This window comes from Phyllobates terribilis, unplaced genomic scaffold (genome assembly GCF_046119375.1).
Source record: "Phyllobates terribilis strain yellow unplaced genomic scaffold, ASM4611937v1 Scaffold_7__3_contigs__length_470593459, whole genome shotgun sequence".
NCBI classification, from domain to species: domain Eukaryota; kingdom Metazoa; phylum Chordata; class Amphibia; order Anura; family Dendrobatidae; genus Phyllobates; species Phyllobates terribilis.
The window spans coordinates 129,157,105-129,175,840 of NW_027362767.1; positions in this window are offsets into that span (position 1 = coordinate 129,157,105).

Here is an 18,736-nt window from a genome sequence, read left to right on the forward strand (position 1 = left end):
GTTGTGTTTGAGGATGCAGTTGTTGACGTGCTTCCAGTACTACGTCTCTGTCCAGGAAGGCGCAACCTGACCTCGTCGTCACTAGCATCTTCCTCCACCTCCTCTGCTGACCTCATCTCTTGGCTGACTGTGGGTTGACAGTAAGTGGGATCTCCGACCTCATCATCATCACCCTGTGCGTTATCACACCCGTCGTCCTCAGAGCCAACCTGTTCCTGCCCTGACAAAAAACTAAAGTTGTCGCTCCAATCAGGTATTTGAGTCTTATCATCGTCTTCCTCATTGTCTCCACCAACAGGAGTTACAGTTTGGGAATGAGGGTCTACATTATGGTCAGAACCTTCTGCGTCTGGTCCTGGATCCGACTCATAAAGATTCTGGGCATCAGTGCAGATCATTTCCTCGTCTGGATTCACAGAAGCGCTGGAGTCGACCTCTGATTCCCAGGCTATAGTATGAGTAAACAGCTCTGCAGACTCAACCATCTGTTCTACCTCATACTCAGACGGGCAGCTGGAGATTTGGGAGCTGTGAGGAAGCAAGTGCGATTTGGGTGACACCTTTGAGGACTGGAGTATTTGTGATGTTGAAGTTGATGTGGAGGAGAGCCCACTTAAAGGAGCACTTGATATCCGTTGAAGCACCTGCTGTTTTTGTGCCTCATCTGGAATTTGTAGCGATTGGCGTGGCCGTAAGAAAGGGATCTTATCACATTGTCCGCTAAAAGAAGTAGACATTTTAGTTTGGCTGGAAGATGGTCTTTCTTCTGCACCTACCCCACGGACACAACCTTTTTTCCCCTTCCCAACACGCCTATTCCCCTTTCCACCAGCAGCAGGCCTTTTTCCACTCATTTTGGTGGTTAACTAATTCACAACTCTGGAGTTGTTTGCACAAAAAAACAATGGATGGTAACCGAGCAGAGCTGAGTGGCCAAACTGTGGTATTAGGCCAAAACTATTGGCTGGGTTAGATGCAGAAAAAAATTATTTTTAATTTGCAACCTGATGGAGGTCAGTATAGATGGACTAATAGACCAAGTCCCACACACCGCTAGAAGCCCAAATATTTTTTCAGAGCTAGATGCAGAAAATTTTTTTATTCAATTTGCAACCTGATGGAGGTCAGTATAGATGGACTAATAGACCAAGTCCCACACACTGCTAGAAGCCCAAATATTTTTTCAGAGCTAGATGCAGAAAAAAATTATTTTTAATTTGCAACCTGATGGAGGTCAGTATAGATGGACTAATAGACCAAGTCCCACACACTGCTAGAAGCCCAAATATTTTTTCAGAGCTAGATGCAGAAAACAATTATTTTTAATTTGCAACCTGATGGAGGTCAGTATAGATGGACTAATAGACCAAGTCCCACACACTGCTAGAAGCCCAAATATTTTTTCAGAGCTAGATGCAGAAAAAAATTATTTTTAATTTGCAACCTGATGGAGGTCAGTATAGATGGACTAATAGACCAAGTCCCACACACTGCTAGAAGCCCAAATATATTTTCAGAGCTAGATGCAGAAAAAAATTATTTTTAATTTGCAACCTGATGGAGGTCAGTATAGATGGACTAATAGACCAAGTCCCACACACTGCTAGAAGCCCAAATATTTTTTCAGAGCTAGATGCAGAAAAAAATTATTTTTAATTTGCAACCTGATGGAGGTCAGTATAGATGGACTAATAGACCAAGTCCCACACACTGCTAGAAGCCCAAATATTTTTTCAGAGCTAGATGCAGAAAAAAATTATTTTTAATTTGCAACCTGATGGAGGTCAGTATAGATGGACTAATAGACCAAGTCCCACACACTGCTAGAAGCCCAAATATTTTTTCAGAGCTAGATGCAGAAAAAAATTATTTTTAATTTGCAACCTGATGGAGGTCAGTATAGATGGACTAATAGACCAAGTCCCACACACCGCTAGAAGCACAAATATTTTTTCAGAGCTAGATGCAGAAAATTTTTTTATTCAATTTGCAACCTGATGGAGGTCAGTATAGATGGACTAATAGACCAAGTCCCACACACTGCTAGAAGCCCAAATATTTTTTCAGAGCTAGATGCAGAAAAAAATTATTTTTAATTTGCAACCTGATGGAGGTCAGTATAGATGGACTAATAGACCAAGTCCCACACACTGCTAGAAGCCCAAATATTTTTTCAGAGCTAGATGCAGAAAAAAATTATTTTTAATTTGCAACCTGATGGAGGTCAGTATAGATGGACTAATAGACCAAGTCCCACACACCGCTAGAAGCCCAAATATTTTTTCAGAGCTAGATGCAGAAAAAAATTATATTCAATTTGCAACCTGCTGGACGTCAGTATAGAAGGACTAATAGAACAAGTCCCACACACTGCTAGAAGCCCAAATATTTTTTCAGAGCTAAATGAAGAAAAAAATTATTTTTAATTTGCAACCTGATGGAGGTCAGTATAGATGGACTAATAGACCAAGTCCCACACACTGCTAGAAGCCCAAATATTTTTTCAGAGCTAGATGCAGAAAAAAATTATTTTTAATTTGCAACCTGATGGAGGTCAGTATAGATGGACTAATAGACCAAGTCCCACACACCGCTAGAAGCCCAAATATTTTTTCAGAGCTAGATGCAGAAATTTTTTTTATTCAATTTGCAACCTGATGGAGGTCAGTATAGATGGACTAATAGACCAAGTCCCACACACTGCTAGAAGCCCAAATATTTTTTCAGAGCTAGATGCAGAAAAAAATTATTTTTAATTTGCAACCTGATGGAGGTCAGTATAGATGGACTAATAGACCAAGTCCCACACACTGCTAGAAGCCCAAATATTTTTTCAGAGCTAGATGCAGAAAAAAATTATTTTTAATTTGCAACCTTATGGAGGTCAGTATAGATGGACTAATAGAACAAGTCCCACACGCTGCTAGAAGCCCAAATATTTTTTCAGAGATAAATGAAGAAAAAAATTATTTTTAATTTGCAACCTGATGGAGGTCAGTATAGATGGACTAATAGACCAAGTCCCACACACTGCTAGAAGCCCAAATATTTTTTCAGAGCTAGATGCAGAAAAAAATTATTTTTAATTTGCAACCTGATGTAGGTCAGTATAGATGGACTAATAGACCAAGTCCCACACACCGCTAGAAGCCCAAATATTTTTTCAGAGCTAGATGCAGAAAAAAATTATATTCAGTTTGCAACCTGATGGAGGTCAGTATAGATGGACTAATAGAATGATGCTATGCCCAAAAGATTTTACTTCACTAGGTGCAGTAAAAAAATTGGTATTCTATACACAGGTGGTATATCTTGCAACACAGATAGGCTACTCCACTGACTAACACACTCTGCAATAGGCCAAAAAGGATTAGCTTTGCTAGATTCAGCCAAATGCTGTGAAAAAAACTTGCACAGCACTGGCACAGACCTGCCTGGCAAAAACTGATAGGAACTGATGTAACCTAGTCCTGAAAAGGACTCCAATTACAATTAGTCTTTACTCCCACAATCTATCTATTTAAGAGCACAGACCTGCCTGATAAAAGTCGTAGGAAATGCTGTAACCTAGTCCTTAAAAGGACTGCAATCACAACTATTTCCTACTCCCAAGCTATCTGTATATTTGTGCGAAAATTGGCTTGAAATTAACAAGGTATAGCGCACACAGCAACAGCGGTGCCGTCTAACACGCAGCTGCAGCAGTGAGAAAATGGTGGCGACGGGGAAAATGGCTTGGTCTTATAGGGCAAGGACATGTGACATACACTGCCAATCACACATGCCCTTGCTTGTGTGAAAAAAAGCACTTCGCTCCGTGTGTGCGCTGCTGATAGGCTGACAGATTGCACCTCCCCACTGCAAATGCGGGAAAGAGAAAAAAAAATGGAGATCTTCATTGTTCCTGCAGAGATCCATCCCCTGCCCCTCCCCCCGCCCCGCTGTACACTCAAACTGCGTATTAACATTAATTTTCATCATTACTGAGAAAAAATCCAGTTATGATTTTGGTGCACGAACAGTTATCGAACATAACCTCGAACAGCCGAATTTTTCTCAAATTGTTCGTGTTCGCCGACCGGCTCGAACACCGCCCAAAACAGCTCGAATTTGAGATTGGCGAACAGTTCGAGTAGAACAACGCTCATCTCTACTCATGTGTCTTGCGCATCCAGGAGCACCAAGTCCCTGTTGTGTTGGTGGCGAGGTAACAATCATGCTTCCTTCCTCTGCCCTCTCCCCCCAACCTCGCACAACAGAAATGTGATCAAGGTTTCCCTCATCTGATGAGTCTTCCATCAGTTCGTCCTCCACTTCTTCCTGGGCTCCTGCACCTTCCTCACTAGTTTGGCTGCTACCATGCGCCCTGGTAAAACCATCTCCCCCACACTCACATGCCTGCCGCCTTGGTGCTGTCGACCGTCTGGACCTTGCAGATGTTAGCCCTTCCGCATACAACTCCTCCTCCTCTACTTCCTCCATCTCCTCTTGTGCCACCACCTGACTCCGAATTCTGTTTAACATGTGCTCCAGCATGTAAATTACCGGAATAGTCATGCTGATAATGGCATCGTCAGCACTAAATATCTTCGTCGCCATTTCAAACTGTGCAGAAGGGTGCATAGGTCCCTGATCTGAGACCACTCCTCCAGCGTGATTTGCCCCACCTCTGGATCTCGTTGGCCCAGGCTATACGTCATAACGTATTGCACCAGGGCTTGTCGGTGCTGCCACAGTCGCTGCAACATGTGCAGAGTTGAATTCCACCGGGTAGGCACATCGCATTTTAGCCGGTGAAGTGGCAGGCCCAACGACTTCTGTAGAGATGTAAGTCGCTGAGCTGCGGGATGCGAACGGCGGAAGTGAGCACACAGCGACCGTGCCCTCTGCAGAAAGCCATCTAGTCCGGGATAGTGGGCTAAAAATTGCTGGACAACCAGGTTCAACACGTGAACCATACAAGGCACATGTGTGACATTGCCCCGGCGAAGGGCCGCACCGAGGTTTGCAGCATTGTCGCACACGGCCTTCCCTGGTTTCAGGTCCAGTGGAGACAACCATTCATGAAACTGGTTCTCCAGAGCTGACCACAACTCCTCAGCTGTGTGACTTACATTTCCCAGACATTTCAAAATAAAAACTGCCTGATGACGTTGAGCCCTGCTGCCAGCATAGTAAGGAGATGTGCAGGATCCCTTCTGCGCAGTTAGAAAGCTTGTGGCATGACCAGACAGGCTTTGGGTGCAGGTGGAGGACCGAGAGGAGGTTGAGGAGGCAGAAGCAGTGGAGGAACTTTGAGATAAAGAGGATTGACGCACAACTCGTGGGGACGGCAAGACTTGGACAGCAGCCCCTTGTCCTGCTGTCACCATAGTTACCCAGTGCCCAGTCAGCGACATGTAACGCCCCTGTCCATACCTACTCGTCCAAGTGTCTGTGGTGAAATGCACCCTGTCACACACAGAGTTTCTCAAAGAAGCGGTGATGTTGTGTGCGACATGTTGGTGGAGCACAGGCACACCTTTCTTTGAGAAGTAGTGCCGACTGGGCATCTGGTACTGGGGCACTGCGACGGACATAAGGTCTCGAAAATCCTCTGTGTCCACCAGGCGGAAAGGAAGCATTTCTGTAGCCAAGAGCTTGCAGATGGTGAAATTCAACCTCTTAGCTTTCTCATGGCTAGGAGGAAATGGTCTTTTACTTGTCCACATCTGAGGGACCAAGGGCTGGCTGTTGTGCTTAGACGGGGTTGAGAAGGGTGTCCCCGGCAAACTGCCGGTCTGTGAGGAAGATGCAGGCAGACATGTTAGGTTGCCTTGATCCAAAGGTGGTGCTATCGATGTCGGACAGCGCTCAACACCAGCTGGTGTTTCCACCTCCAAAGAAAATGATGACCTGCCAATCACGCTGGCTGTTGTGGGTAAAGAGGTGGCAGGTCTGCGGCCTAAAACAGGTGTGACTGCTGTCCCCCCAGTCACAGAGGATGAAGAGGCTGCAGATGCACAAGATGTGGCAGACGGTGGTTGGCCCGGCCGGCTAGGCCGCATTGTAGCACAGTGAGCTTCCCACTGCAACTTATGCTTCATATCCATGTGCCGGTTCATGCATGAAGTACTCAAACTATGTATTTTTTGGCCTCTACTTAGCTTTTGCTGACAAATGTTACAGATAACACGAGTTGGGTCATCTTTATCGATCTGAAAAAATGCCCAGGCTATGCAAGGCTTAGCACCCATGCGACCTGAAGAGCCACCACGACTTGTGGTCAGAGGCAGAGTTGTGTTTGAGGATGCAGTTGTTGACGTGCTTCCAGTACTACGTCTTTGTCCAGGAAGGCGCAACCTGACCTCATCGTCACTAGCATCCTCCTCCACCTCCTCTGCTGACCTCATCTCTTGGCTGACTGTGGGTTGACAGTAAGTGGGATCTCCAACCTCGTCATCATCACCCTGTGTGTTATCACACCCGTCGTCCTCAGAGCCAACCTCTTCCTGCCCTGACAAAAAATTAAAGCTGTCGCTCCAATCAGGTATTTGAGTCTCATCATCATCTTCATCATTGTCTCCACCAACAGGAGTTACAGTTTGGGAACGAGGGTCTACATTATGGTCCGAACCTTCTGCATCTGGTCCTGGATCCGACTCATAAAGATTCTGGGCATCAATGCAGATCATTTCCTCGTCTGGATTCACAGAAGCTCTGGAGCCGACCTCTGATGCCCAGGCTATAGTATGAGTAAACAGCTCTGCAGACTCAACCATCTGTTCTACCCCATACTCAGACGGGTAGCTGGAGACTTGGGAGCTGTGAGGAAGCAAGTGCGATTGGGGTGACACCTCTGAGGACTGGAGTATTTGTGATGTTGAAGTTGAGGTGGAGGAGAGCCCACTTAAAGGAGCACTTGATATCCGTGGAAGCACCTGCTGTTTTTGTGCCTCATCTGGAATTTGTAGCGATTGGCGTGGCCGTAAGAAAGGGATCTTATCACATTATCCGCAAAAAGAAGTAGACATCTTAGTTTGGCTGTGTTATGGGTCCGGGTGGTGGAACCTCTGTGCCGAGGTGCAAGGAGGGACCCAGAGGGGCGTGACTAAGTATCCACCCGAACCGACCCTGGTCGTACGGCAGCTAACGACACCGTGACCAGGGAGGATCCGGGCTGAGGGACCAGGTGCTACTCTGGGGACGACCTTGTAAAAGAGCAGGTGACTCCCACGGCTGGGACTGACCGGTATGGCGGATGGACACGGCAAGCAGGCGGAAGTCTCTGGTAGCTGACAGGTGGTCACAGTTCGAGAAAGCAGGGCAAGTAGCAGTCTTTAGGTATACCAGGAAGGTGGTCACAGCAAGTGACGGCAGGATCTCCAGGCAGGCTGGCAGGAAACAGGCAGGTGCTCCCAGGTGAGCGGGCAGACAGACGAGGCGGGTAACTGACAGGTAACTGGTGGGCGCTCCCAGTTGAGTGGGCTGACGGACAAAGCAGGTAACAGGCAGGTAACAGGTGAGCGCTCCAGGTGAGCAGGCTGGCAGGTAACAGGCAGATAACAGGCTGGCAGGCAGGACGAAAAGTCAGGCTAGCAGCGGAACCTGAGGGCTGAAGCACAGATCAGACACAGTGCAAACAACTTTGCTTGGGCACCTCCATTTTGGAGGAGGTGCCTTATATATGGGAAGTCCTCCGGCAATTGGCCGGGGACTCCTTAGGGCGACGCGTGCGGCCCCTTTAAGAGAGGGGGAGCGCACGCACCCCAAGCACAGCAGCAGCAGCGAGGGAAGGAGCGCTGGAGGACGCGGCGCGCTGAACAGAAAGGTGAGAGGGACGGCGTCTCTGCCTAGCAGGAGGCAGAGTTGCCGATGCTACAGGCTGGAAGATGGTCTTTCTTCTGCAGATGTTACTGTTGCTTTAACACCTACCCCACAGACACAACCTTTTTTTCCCTTCCCAACACTCCTATTACCCTATCCACCAACAGCAGGCCTTTTTCCACTCATTTTGGTGGTTAACTAATTCACAACTCTGGAGTTGTTTGCACAAAAAAACAATGGATGGGAACCGAGCAGAGCTGAGAGGCCAAACTGTGGTATTAGCCCAAAAGTATTGGCTGGGTTAGATGCAGATAAAAATTATTTTGAATTTGCAACCTGATGGAGGTTAGTATAGATGGACTAATAGAACAAGTCCCACACACTGCTACAAGCCGAAATATTTTTTCAGAGATAGATGCAGATAAAAATTATTTTGAATTTGCAACCTGCTGGAGGTTAGTATAGATGGACTAATAGAACAAGTCCCACACACTGCTACAAGCCAAAATATTTTTTCAGAGCTAGATGCAGATAAAAATTATTTTGAATTTGCAACCTGTTGGAGGTTAGTATAGTTGGACTAATAGAACAAGTCCCACACACTGCTACAAGCTGAAATATTTTTTCAGAGCTAGATGCAGATAAAAATGATATTGAATTTGCAACCTGCTGGAGGTTAGTATAGATGGACGAATAGAACAAGTCCCACACACTGCTACAAGCCAAAATATTTTTTCAGAGCTAGATGCAGAAAAAAATTAGATTGAATTTGCAACCTGCTGGAGGTTAGTATAGATGGACTAATAGAACAAGTCCCACATACTGCTACAAGCCGAAATATTTTTTCAGAGCTAGATGCAGATAAATATTATTTTGAATTTGTAACCTGCTGGAGGTCAGTATAGATGGACTAGTAGAACAAGTCCCACACACTGCTACAAGCCGAAATATTTTTTCAGAGCTAGATGCAGAAAAAAAATTAGATAGAATTTGCAACCTGCTGGAGGTTAGTATAGATGGACTAATAGAACAAGTCCCACACACTGCTACAAGCCGAAATATTTTTTCAGAGCTAGATGCAGAAAAAAATTATATTGAATTTGCAACCTGATGGAGGTTAGTATAGATGGACTAATAGAACAAGTCCCACACACTGCTACAAGCCGAAATATTTTTTCAGAGATAGATGCAGATAAAAATTATTTTGAATTTGCAACCTGATGGAGGTTAGTATAGATGGACTAATAGAACAAGTCCCACACACTGCTACAAGCCAAAATATTTTTTCAGAGCTAGATGCAGAAAAAAATTATATTGAATTTGCAACCTGCTGGAGGTTAGTATAAATGGACTAATAGAACAAGTCCCACACACTGCTACAAGCCGAAATATTTTTTCAGAGTTAGATGCAGATAAAAATTATTTTGAATTTGTAACCTGCTGGAGTTAGTATAGATGGACTAATAGAACAAGTCCCACACACTGCTACAAGCCGAAACATTTTTTCAGAGCTAGATGCAGATAAAAATTATTTTGATTTTCAACCTGCTGGAGGTTTGTATAGATGGACTAATAGAACAAGTCCCACACACTGCTACAAGCCGAAATATTTTTTCAGAGATAGATGCAGATAAAAATTATTTTGAATTTGCAACCTGATGGAGGTTAGTATAGATGGACTAATAGAACAAGTCCCACACACTGCTACAAGCCGAAATATTTTTTCAGAGATAGATGCAGATAAAAATTATTTTGAATTTGCAACCTGATGGAGGTTAGTATAGATGGACTAATAGAACAAGTCCCACACACTGCTACAAGCCAAAATATTTTTTCAGAGCTAGATGCAGATAAAAATTATTTTGAATTTGCAACCTGCTGGATGTTAGTATAGATGGACTAATAGAACAAGTCCCACACACTGCTACAAGCCGAAATATTTTTTCAGAGCTAGATGCAGAAAAAAAATAGATTGAATTTGCAACCTGATGGAGGTTAGTATAGATGGATTAATAGAACAACTCCCACACACTGCTACAAGCCAAAATATTTTTTCAGAGCTATATGCAGATAAAAATTATTTTGAATTTGCAACCTGCTGGAGGTTAGTATAGATGGACTAATAGAACAAGTCCCACACACTGCTACAAGCCGAAATATTTTTTCAGAGCTAGATGCAGAAAAAAAATATATAGAATTTGCAACCTGCTGGAGGTTAGTATAGATGGACTAATAGAACAAGTCCCACACACTGCTACAAGCCAAAATATTTTTTCAGAGCTAGATGCAGAAAAAAATTAGATTGAATTTGCAACCTGGTGGCGGTTAATATAGATGGACTAATAGAACAAGTCCCACACACTGCTACAAGCCGAAATATTTTTTCAGAGCTAGATGCAGAAAAAAATTATATTGAATTTGCAACCTGATGGAGGTTAGTATAGATGGACTAATAGAACAAGTCCCACACACTGCTACAAGCTGAAGCCCAAATATTTTTTCAGAGCTATATGCAGATAAAAATTATTTTGAATTTGCAACGTGGTGGAGGTTAGTATAGATGGACTAATAGAACAAGTCCCACACACTGCTACAAGCCGAAATATTGTTTCAGAGTTAGATGCAGATAAAAATTATTTTGAATTTGCAACCTGATGGAGGTTAGTATAGATGGACTAATAGAACAAGTCCCACACACTGCTACAAGCCGAAATATTTTTTCAGAGCTAGATGCAGAAAAAAATTATATTGAATTTGCAACCTGCTGGAGGTTAGTACAGATGGACTAATAGAACAAGTCCCACACACTGCTACAAGCCGAAATATTTTTTCAGAGCTAGATGCAGAAAAAAATTAGATTGAATTTGCAACCTGATGGAGGTTAGTATAGATGGACTAATAGAACAAGTCCCACACACTGCTACAAGCCGAAGCCCAAATATTTTTTCAGAGCTAGATACAGATAAAAACTATTTTGAATTTGCAACCTGATGGAGGTTAGTATAGATGGACTAATAGAACAAGTCCCACACACTGCTACAAGCCGAAGCCCAAATATTTTTTCAGAGCTAGATGCAGATAAAAATTATTTTGAATTTGCAACCTTGTGGAGATTAGTATAGATGGACTAATAGAATGATGCTATGCCCAAAAGGTTTTACTTCACTAGGTGCAGTAAAAAAATTTGTATTCTATACACAGGTGGTGTAGCTTGCAACACAGATAGGCTTCTCCACTGACTAACACACACTGCAAGAGGACAAAAAAGATTTTCTTTGCTAGATTTAGCCAAATGCTGTGAAAAAAACTTGCACAGCACTGGCACAGACCTGCCTGGCAAAAAGTGATAGGAACTGATGTAACCTAGCCCTGAAAAGGACTGCAATTACAATTAGTCTTTGCTCCCAACCTATCTATTTAAGAGCACTGACCTGCCTGATAAAAGTCGTAGGAAATGATGTAACCTAGTCCTTAAAAGGACTGCAATCACAACTATTCCCTACTCCCAAGCTATCTGTAGATTTGTGCGAAAATTGGCTTGAAATTAACAAAGTATAGCGCACACAGCAACAGCGGTGCCGTCTAACACGCAGCTGCAGCAGTGAGAAAATGGTGGCGATGGGGAAAATGGCTGGGTCTTATAGGGCAAGGACATGTGACATACACAGCCAATGACACATGCCCTTGCTTGTGTGAAAAAAAGCAGTTCACTCCGTGTGTGCGTTGCCGATAGGCTGACAGATTGCACCTCCCCACTGTAAATGCAGGAAAGAGAAAAAAAAATGGAGATCTTCATTATTTCTGCAGAGATCCATCCCCTGCCCCTCCCCCCGCCCCACTGTACACTCAAACTGCGTATTAACATTAATTTTCATCATTACTGAGAAAAAATCCAGTTATGATTTTGGTGCATGAACAGTTATCGAACATAACCTCGAACAGCCGAATTTTTTTCAAATCGTTCGGGTTCGCCAAACGGCTCGAACACCGCCCAAAACAGCTCGAATTTGAGATTGGCGAACAGTTCGAGTCGAACAACGCTCATCTCTAGTCGTGTGGTCTGATGAAACTAAAATTTAACTTTTTGGGCATAATGACCATCGTTACTTTGGAGGAAAAAGGAAGAAGCTTGGAAGCCTAAGAACACCATCCCAACTGTGAAACACGGGGGTGGCAGCATCATGTTGTAGGGTTGTTTTGCTGTTGGAGGGACTGGTGCACTTCACAAAATACATGGCATCATGAGAAAAGAAGATTATGTGGCAATACTGAAGCAACATCTCAAGACATCAGCCAGGAAGTTAAAGCTTGAGCGGAAATGGGTCTTCCAAATCGACAATGACCCAAAGCATACTGCCAAAATGGTAACAAAGTGGCTTAAGGATAACAAAGTCAATGTTTTGGAGTGGCCATCACAAAGCCCTGATCTCAATCCTATTGAAAATTTATGGGCAAAGCTGGAAAGGCAAGTGCGAGCAAGGCGACCTACAAACCTGGATCAGTTATGTGGCACCCCTGCTGTGCATTAGTGCCACAGATCCTAGAGGGGTGCATGGATGGATTCCTCCACAAGAGGCCTTCACAGCATACACACACCTTCACCTTCCACCTCAGAGCACCAGAGGGAGCCCGAATAGGGATATAAAAAGGGAAGGTGGAGCTAGGCAGTTAGTTCCTCTGGAGAGTTCAGCAAGTACAGGTCTGAATACAGAGTTGAGCTCAGTCTAGTCTAGAGAATACAGCTAAGAGTTCCGCAGTGGAGCACGAGGCTCCTGCAAGCTAGACTAAGGGAGCTCAGTTAGAGCCCAAGGCGTGCTGACGCCATAAGAGCGGTGAAGAGCGGCAAGCTGCCGCTAGTGTGGATAGCCTAGTGAGGGCCTCGAGCGAGGCCGAAGGCTAGATGAGTGAGTAGCATTGGGGGCAGAGGAGCTGTACAAGCTCACCCCAGAAAGCATATACCGGACACTGGGTCCACGTCTACAGGGCCGTATACCCCCCTGTAGAGACAACCGTAGAGACCCCTGGAAGACTTCAGGACCCAGGATCACCCAAGAGCTGATACGTACCAGAGCCAGGAGTCACAGAGGCCCTGCCAGCTGGGAGCGTGTACTCCAAGAGAAGGCCCTACCACAAAGTCAGCCTGTGCAGGACAGAGACCAAGTTAGGCCTAGCTCCAGGCAGGTCAGAAACTTACTACATGAAAGCAAGAAACAGGAGGCCCTATACCCGCTCACTGGGGAGAATCCTGATATGCACCCTTCACCCTACAGTGCTCCGGAATGTGCCTGAACTTCCATCAGTAAAAGGTACTGAAGTGAACTGTGTGTTTGCCTATCCTTCTGCAGACCCGGCTGAGTCTCCTCTGTCCTGCATCCCTTCTCTTACGCTGCCCTGAGGCCTAGCTCCACCTGTGGGGAGCTATACCACTCAAGCTGCCTTAACACCGGCCTCAGTGGGCTGCTGCAGCGCTGGTGTTCCTCACAAGGCACCACAGGTGGCGTCACGAACTTCCATATCATTATCCACCCCTTTTAAAAGAGAGGCCCAGGGTACGGGCCCGGGAGCCGACTACCGCGACATATCCCCCCCAAAGCTAACAACGAGGCCTGGGCGCCGAGTCCTCCCCATCCCCTGGGCGCGTTAGTTACACCAGCTTTGTCAGGAGGAATGGGCCCAATTGCCGACCAACTTTTGTGAGAAGCTTGTGGAAGGATATCCCAAATGTTTCACCAAAGTCATTCAGTTTAAGGGCAATGGTACCAAATACTAATGAAATGTATGGAAACTTTTGACTTTGCAGTAAGTAATAAAAATGCCTTAAAACATTCTCTCTCTCATTATTCTGGCATTTGGCAAATATTAAAAATGATGGAAATCCTAATTGACCTAAAATGGGAAAGGTTTATTCTGATTTCATGTCAGATATTGAGAAAAACATGCAGATGTGTCTTTTTATAGTGTATGTAATCTTCTGGTTTCAACTGTATATATATATTTTATTATGATTTTCTGATTTTTTTTAAAATATTTTTACAATTTTTTTTTACTTTTCTTTACTTTTTTACTTAGTCCCACTATAAGACTTTGACTTTTAGCAGTCTGATTGTAGTTATAAAGCATAGCAGTGCAGGATCATTGCTATGCTTAGTAACTGTCAGCTCTGCACTGACACAAGTTAGTTAGATCATGCACTGCGCATGATCTAACTAACTTACTAGAACCTGATGAACCGGATGTTGTTATGACGACATTGGGTCACCATGGCAACGATCGGGATTGTGGGGGCGCCGATCAGAGGTCAGAGGGGGCTTCCTCCCTCTGCATGCCTGCTAAATGCTGCGATCGTTAGAGATTGCAGCATTTAGAGGATTAAAGTGCCAGGAGCGGTGCGGGCATCTTTCCTGGCACGGAGTGACGGGTGACAGCTGTCAGAATCAGCTGTCATTCGGCAGCAATCGCGCATTCACAGCCTCTGTGCGCGGAAATTCGCCTGGACGTACTCAGTACGTCCAAGGTCGGGAAGGGCTTAAATTTCAAAATAAATACACCAGTCTCATCAGGTCTTTGAGATCTATTTAACCCCTCACGACATATAACATACATTTATGTCATATGTTGTGTCCCTGCCTTTGATGCAGGCTCGCACGCAGAGCCCGCATCTTTCCCGGAACATGACAGCTGATTTAAATCAGCCGTCATGTGCTTTTAAGAGTAGCGGGCGGATATTCATCTGTTAAATCCCACAATCAATCTCTGACAGTGGCATTTAACATGTGTCGGCAGTGAGCCCGTCGTTCCTAGCTGCCATCGTCGCGCCCGTGATGTGATCGCGGGGCGCCGATGGTTGTCAATGACAGCCGGTCATTACAGTCCTCCTGCATTCATAGGAGTTTGTCATTTCCGCTATACATGGCAGGCCAGAAGCATTGCTATGTGTAGCACAGGCGATCAGACAATTGCAGCTTCAAGTCTCCTTAGGGGACTATTAAATACAGAGAAAAGGAAAAAAAAGGTTTTTAAAAATATGAAAAAAAAAAAAAAAAAAACACAATTTCAAATCGTCCCTCTTTTGCCCCATTGAAAATAAAATAATTTAAAAAAATAAAAAATACACACACTTGGTATTGCTGTGTTCATAAATGTCCGATCTATCAAAATATAAAATAAATTAATCCAATTGGTAAATGGTGTAATGAATAAAAAATTCAAAACGCCAGAGTTTTTTTTGCCGCTGCAACATTGCAATAAAATGCAACAAGAGGCGATCAAAACATTGTATCTACTCAAAATGGCATCAGTAAAAACGTCAGCGCAGGGCAGTAAAAATAACCCGTCACCCAGCCCCAGATCCCGAAAAATGAAAGCATTACAGGTCTAGGAAAATGGAGAGCAAATGTAAAAAAAAAAAAAAAAAAATTCTTACAAATTTCCCATTTTTTTTTCACCACTTAAATAAAAAAAACCTTTACTTTTGGTGTCTGCGTACTCGTACTGACCTGGAGAATCATATTGTCTGGTCAGTTTTACCATATAGTGAACATGGTAAATAAAAAAAACAATAGTTGACCGGGGATAGTGTGTTTATTCAAATCAAATATTTTTGTCTGTGTTTTTATTTTTGATTACTGGGTAATTATGGGGGCAATCGGGAAGAGCCGGGCAAAACGCCAGAATTGGCACATCTCATGTGATGCTTCACTTCTGGGGTGGCTGAGGGCCGGTCTTTTTAGGCTGGGAAGGGCCCAATAACCAGGGACCTTCCCAGCCTGATAGTATAAGCCCGCAGCTGTCTGCTTTTCCTTGGCTGGCAATCGAAAATAGGGGGGACTCCATGTTGTTTTATTTTTAGTCATATACTTATTTAATAGGTTAAATAAGGTAAAAAACACCCTTTAGTGCAACATAAAAGCCACTAAAGGGTGCAAGTTTGTTTATAATACGTAGGGGGCTTGTGACATTATTTATCCACAGGTCATCTATATATTCTATCTATTTCTATCTGTATATAAGATTGCTTTATTAGTTTCGTAAACTAGCTTTAAATTACATAGAGAATCACATTATGTAAAAGATGATGTTAAAAACGCATTGCATACGGATGTCATACGGATGCTAGGTAAGAAAAATCACATTGTACTTGCATGACACGCGTCCTACTTTTCTGGATCAACATCGGAGCGATTTTTTTATACGATCGTGTGACTCCAGCCTTACAATGTCCTAATGACCGGTTTATTTTGCATGTTCCTTTCTTTCCGGATGTTTGTGCAGATGCAGAGCTTGGGGAGATGTGCATTGTATGATGGAAGATTAATTTATAGCGGGGATCATTGTGGTTAATATGATGATGTCATTCCAAGCAGATCCTCCCGGGTCCTCATGTGGTTCACAGTAATAGAACAAGTTAATGAGACAGTCCATAGACAAATAATGCTTTTCTGCAAGAGTCTTAGAGTGCGCAAGCATGAGACCTCATCCCTATAACCTATTCATTTATTTATGGAAGGGAATTGCATCGGGGATGAAATATCAGGTGTAAGGGCTCCATACACATTGGACTAACGTTGGCCAACCTTTCCAATATCGACAGGTTCGGCTGGCAGTCTAATGGGTATGGGACCCCCAACTCTCTCCCTATTGATAATGCATGGGGAGATTAAACATGTCGGATATTGGACTGCCAATCCTTTTGTTGACTAAGAGAGAAGCCGCCGTCAGAAATGTCTGGTAGCTGCTTTTTCATAGAGAACGCGGGAAAGATCGGCAGAGCAAGGGCTCCTGTGTATGAAGGAGTATAGAAAACATTTATTTCAAAAGCATTCAGTGGCTTCGTAGCAAGACCATTGAATGTGCAGATTATGGGAAGGAAGAATGGCGGACACAAGGTATCAAACATCTATATCCAGCAGACAGGTTTCCACTTCAAGACAGCAGAGACAGTGTGCAATGCAGAAAGTGTTCCTGATCTGTATCTCTATGCGTCTATGCAGGTCGGGTGCACAATGAACACTCAAACCGCTAAAGTGTAAAGAGATAGACAAGTGAGAAGACGCACACAGTTCATGCCTAACAGAGTGTGCAAGTGAATACCGCCATCTGCTGGTCAAAGATGATAGAGAAAGGAAAAGTAGAAAGAATTACATTGGAAGGAACTCAAAAGTGAAGTGCATGTTTCCTCGGTGAAGAGATTGGAGGAGATGCCAGCTCAGGTGACAGCTGTGACGCAGTTAATAATTAAAAAAGGCGAAGATGGCCAAGAAAGAGAAGAGTTGGTATCTGGACCTGTAGCAGGATGGTCATGTGAGCAGCAAAGTTGGCTTATAGTCGCCATTACAAGAGACCAGACCCAAGTAAAGGAATCGAGAGATCAGACCCGAGTGAAGACCAGAGAGAGACAAGTCGCAAGTGAAGACCTGAGAGACCAGACCCAAGTGAAAACCCTAGATCTGAGAGAGACCAGAGATTGGAGAGTTGCACCGAGTGAACAGAGTCAGAGCCAAGAGACAGACAACTAGGCCGCAGCGGATGGACGCTTATGTGAGCCGTCACTTCCAGTGTAGACATAAGGTACAAACTAGGGACTGGGGCCGCGCTTCAGGGAATAATAGCACCCAGAATACCGAGAGTGCAGAGTGCCCATCAATCTGGCACTTGCGGCCTAGAGTGTAGTATTGTCGACCCCCATTAGGGGCTATGTGATGTTCTGTGTTGTCTAGAGAGTGATGGCAGTGACGAGCCCAGTAGTGATAGTGATGCCCTTTTGTTTGGGGTATTAAGGCTAAGAGCTCAACAACGATAACAGTTATCTAATGGTAATAGTAGAATGGTAGTGTGTCAATAGCATTGTGTCAATACCTGGTTCATCTGAATTACTGTATGGTGCTTGTAACATAACTTGTTTAATTTTTCACCATTTGTGTTATTCCCTGAAATGGTGCCGAAGGCCTCCCTTTAATTGTTAGTCGAATGAATAGTGTTGGTTTAAGTACCACTGTCTCCTCATTGTCTGCTCTGTTGCATCCGTGTACCTGTTAATAAAAGCACAGTTGCTTATTACATTCAGTTTTTGCCTCTTTGGATGTCATTGTCCAATAGTCAGTCGGATGTGAGCTGAAATTTGCAGTTCTGGCCTAGAGGCAATGACTGAACAGTCACTGATACTCAGGCAATGAGTGAGAGACCTGCAGGGTTTAAATGGCCAATATTCATGACATAAGAATCAACCCATTAGAGAGCAATATATTGAAGACAATGAAGAGTAACAGACCAGAACTGGAAAAAGTTAGACGCTGCTCTGGCACAGAAGTACAGGATGTTGGGGATGTATATAGCACCCTCACAAATAAACAGACCTGCAAAACCCTTATGTGTAAAGCTCTCCTTGAGTGATGTAAGTAAAAAAAACAAAAGCAGATTGCTTAGGTTGTAGAAACTCTGATTAACGAGCGTAGCCTGTAAAGACTACTGAGATTGATAGACATGCAGCAAATACATGTGGAATTGTGGAGAACCATTTAAAGAATGCTGAAGGAAGCCTGTAAAGACTACTGAGATTGATAGACATGCAGCAAATACATGCAGAATTGTGGAGAACCATTTAAAGAATGCTGAAGGAAGGGGCTTCAATAAGAGAAGATCACAGTGGCTATACTGGCTGCAATGTGCAAATAGTCATATCCGCTCGGCTGCTGAAGACTAAATAAGACGTTGGTGGCCGGGGATTGATAGTTTGTTTGTATTTTGTGGTTGCTACTGTGCAATTCGGGAGATGCCATATGGGATCTGTATTGCATTACAATTTGTAATTACATTAGCCCTGCTTGTATATACACAATAATAAGATTAGTGATCTGACCGTCTATCCTTTAGGTTTGAGAGGTGTGGGTGTTTAGTATATTAGCCTACATGATGTATAGGACCATAGGATGAA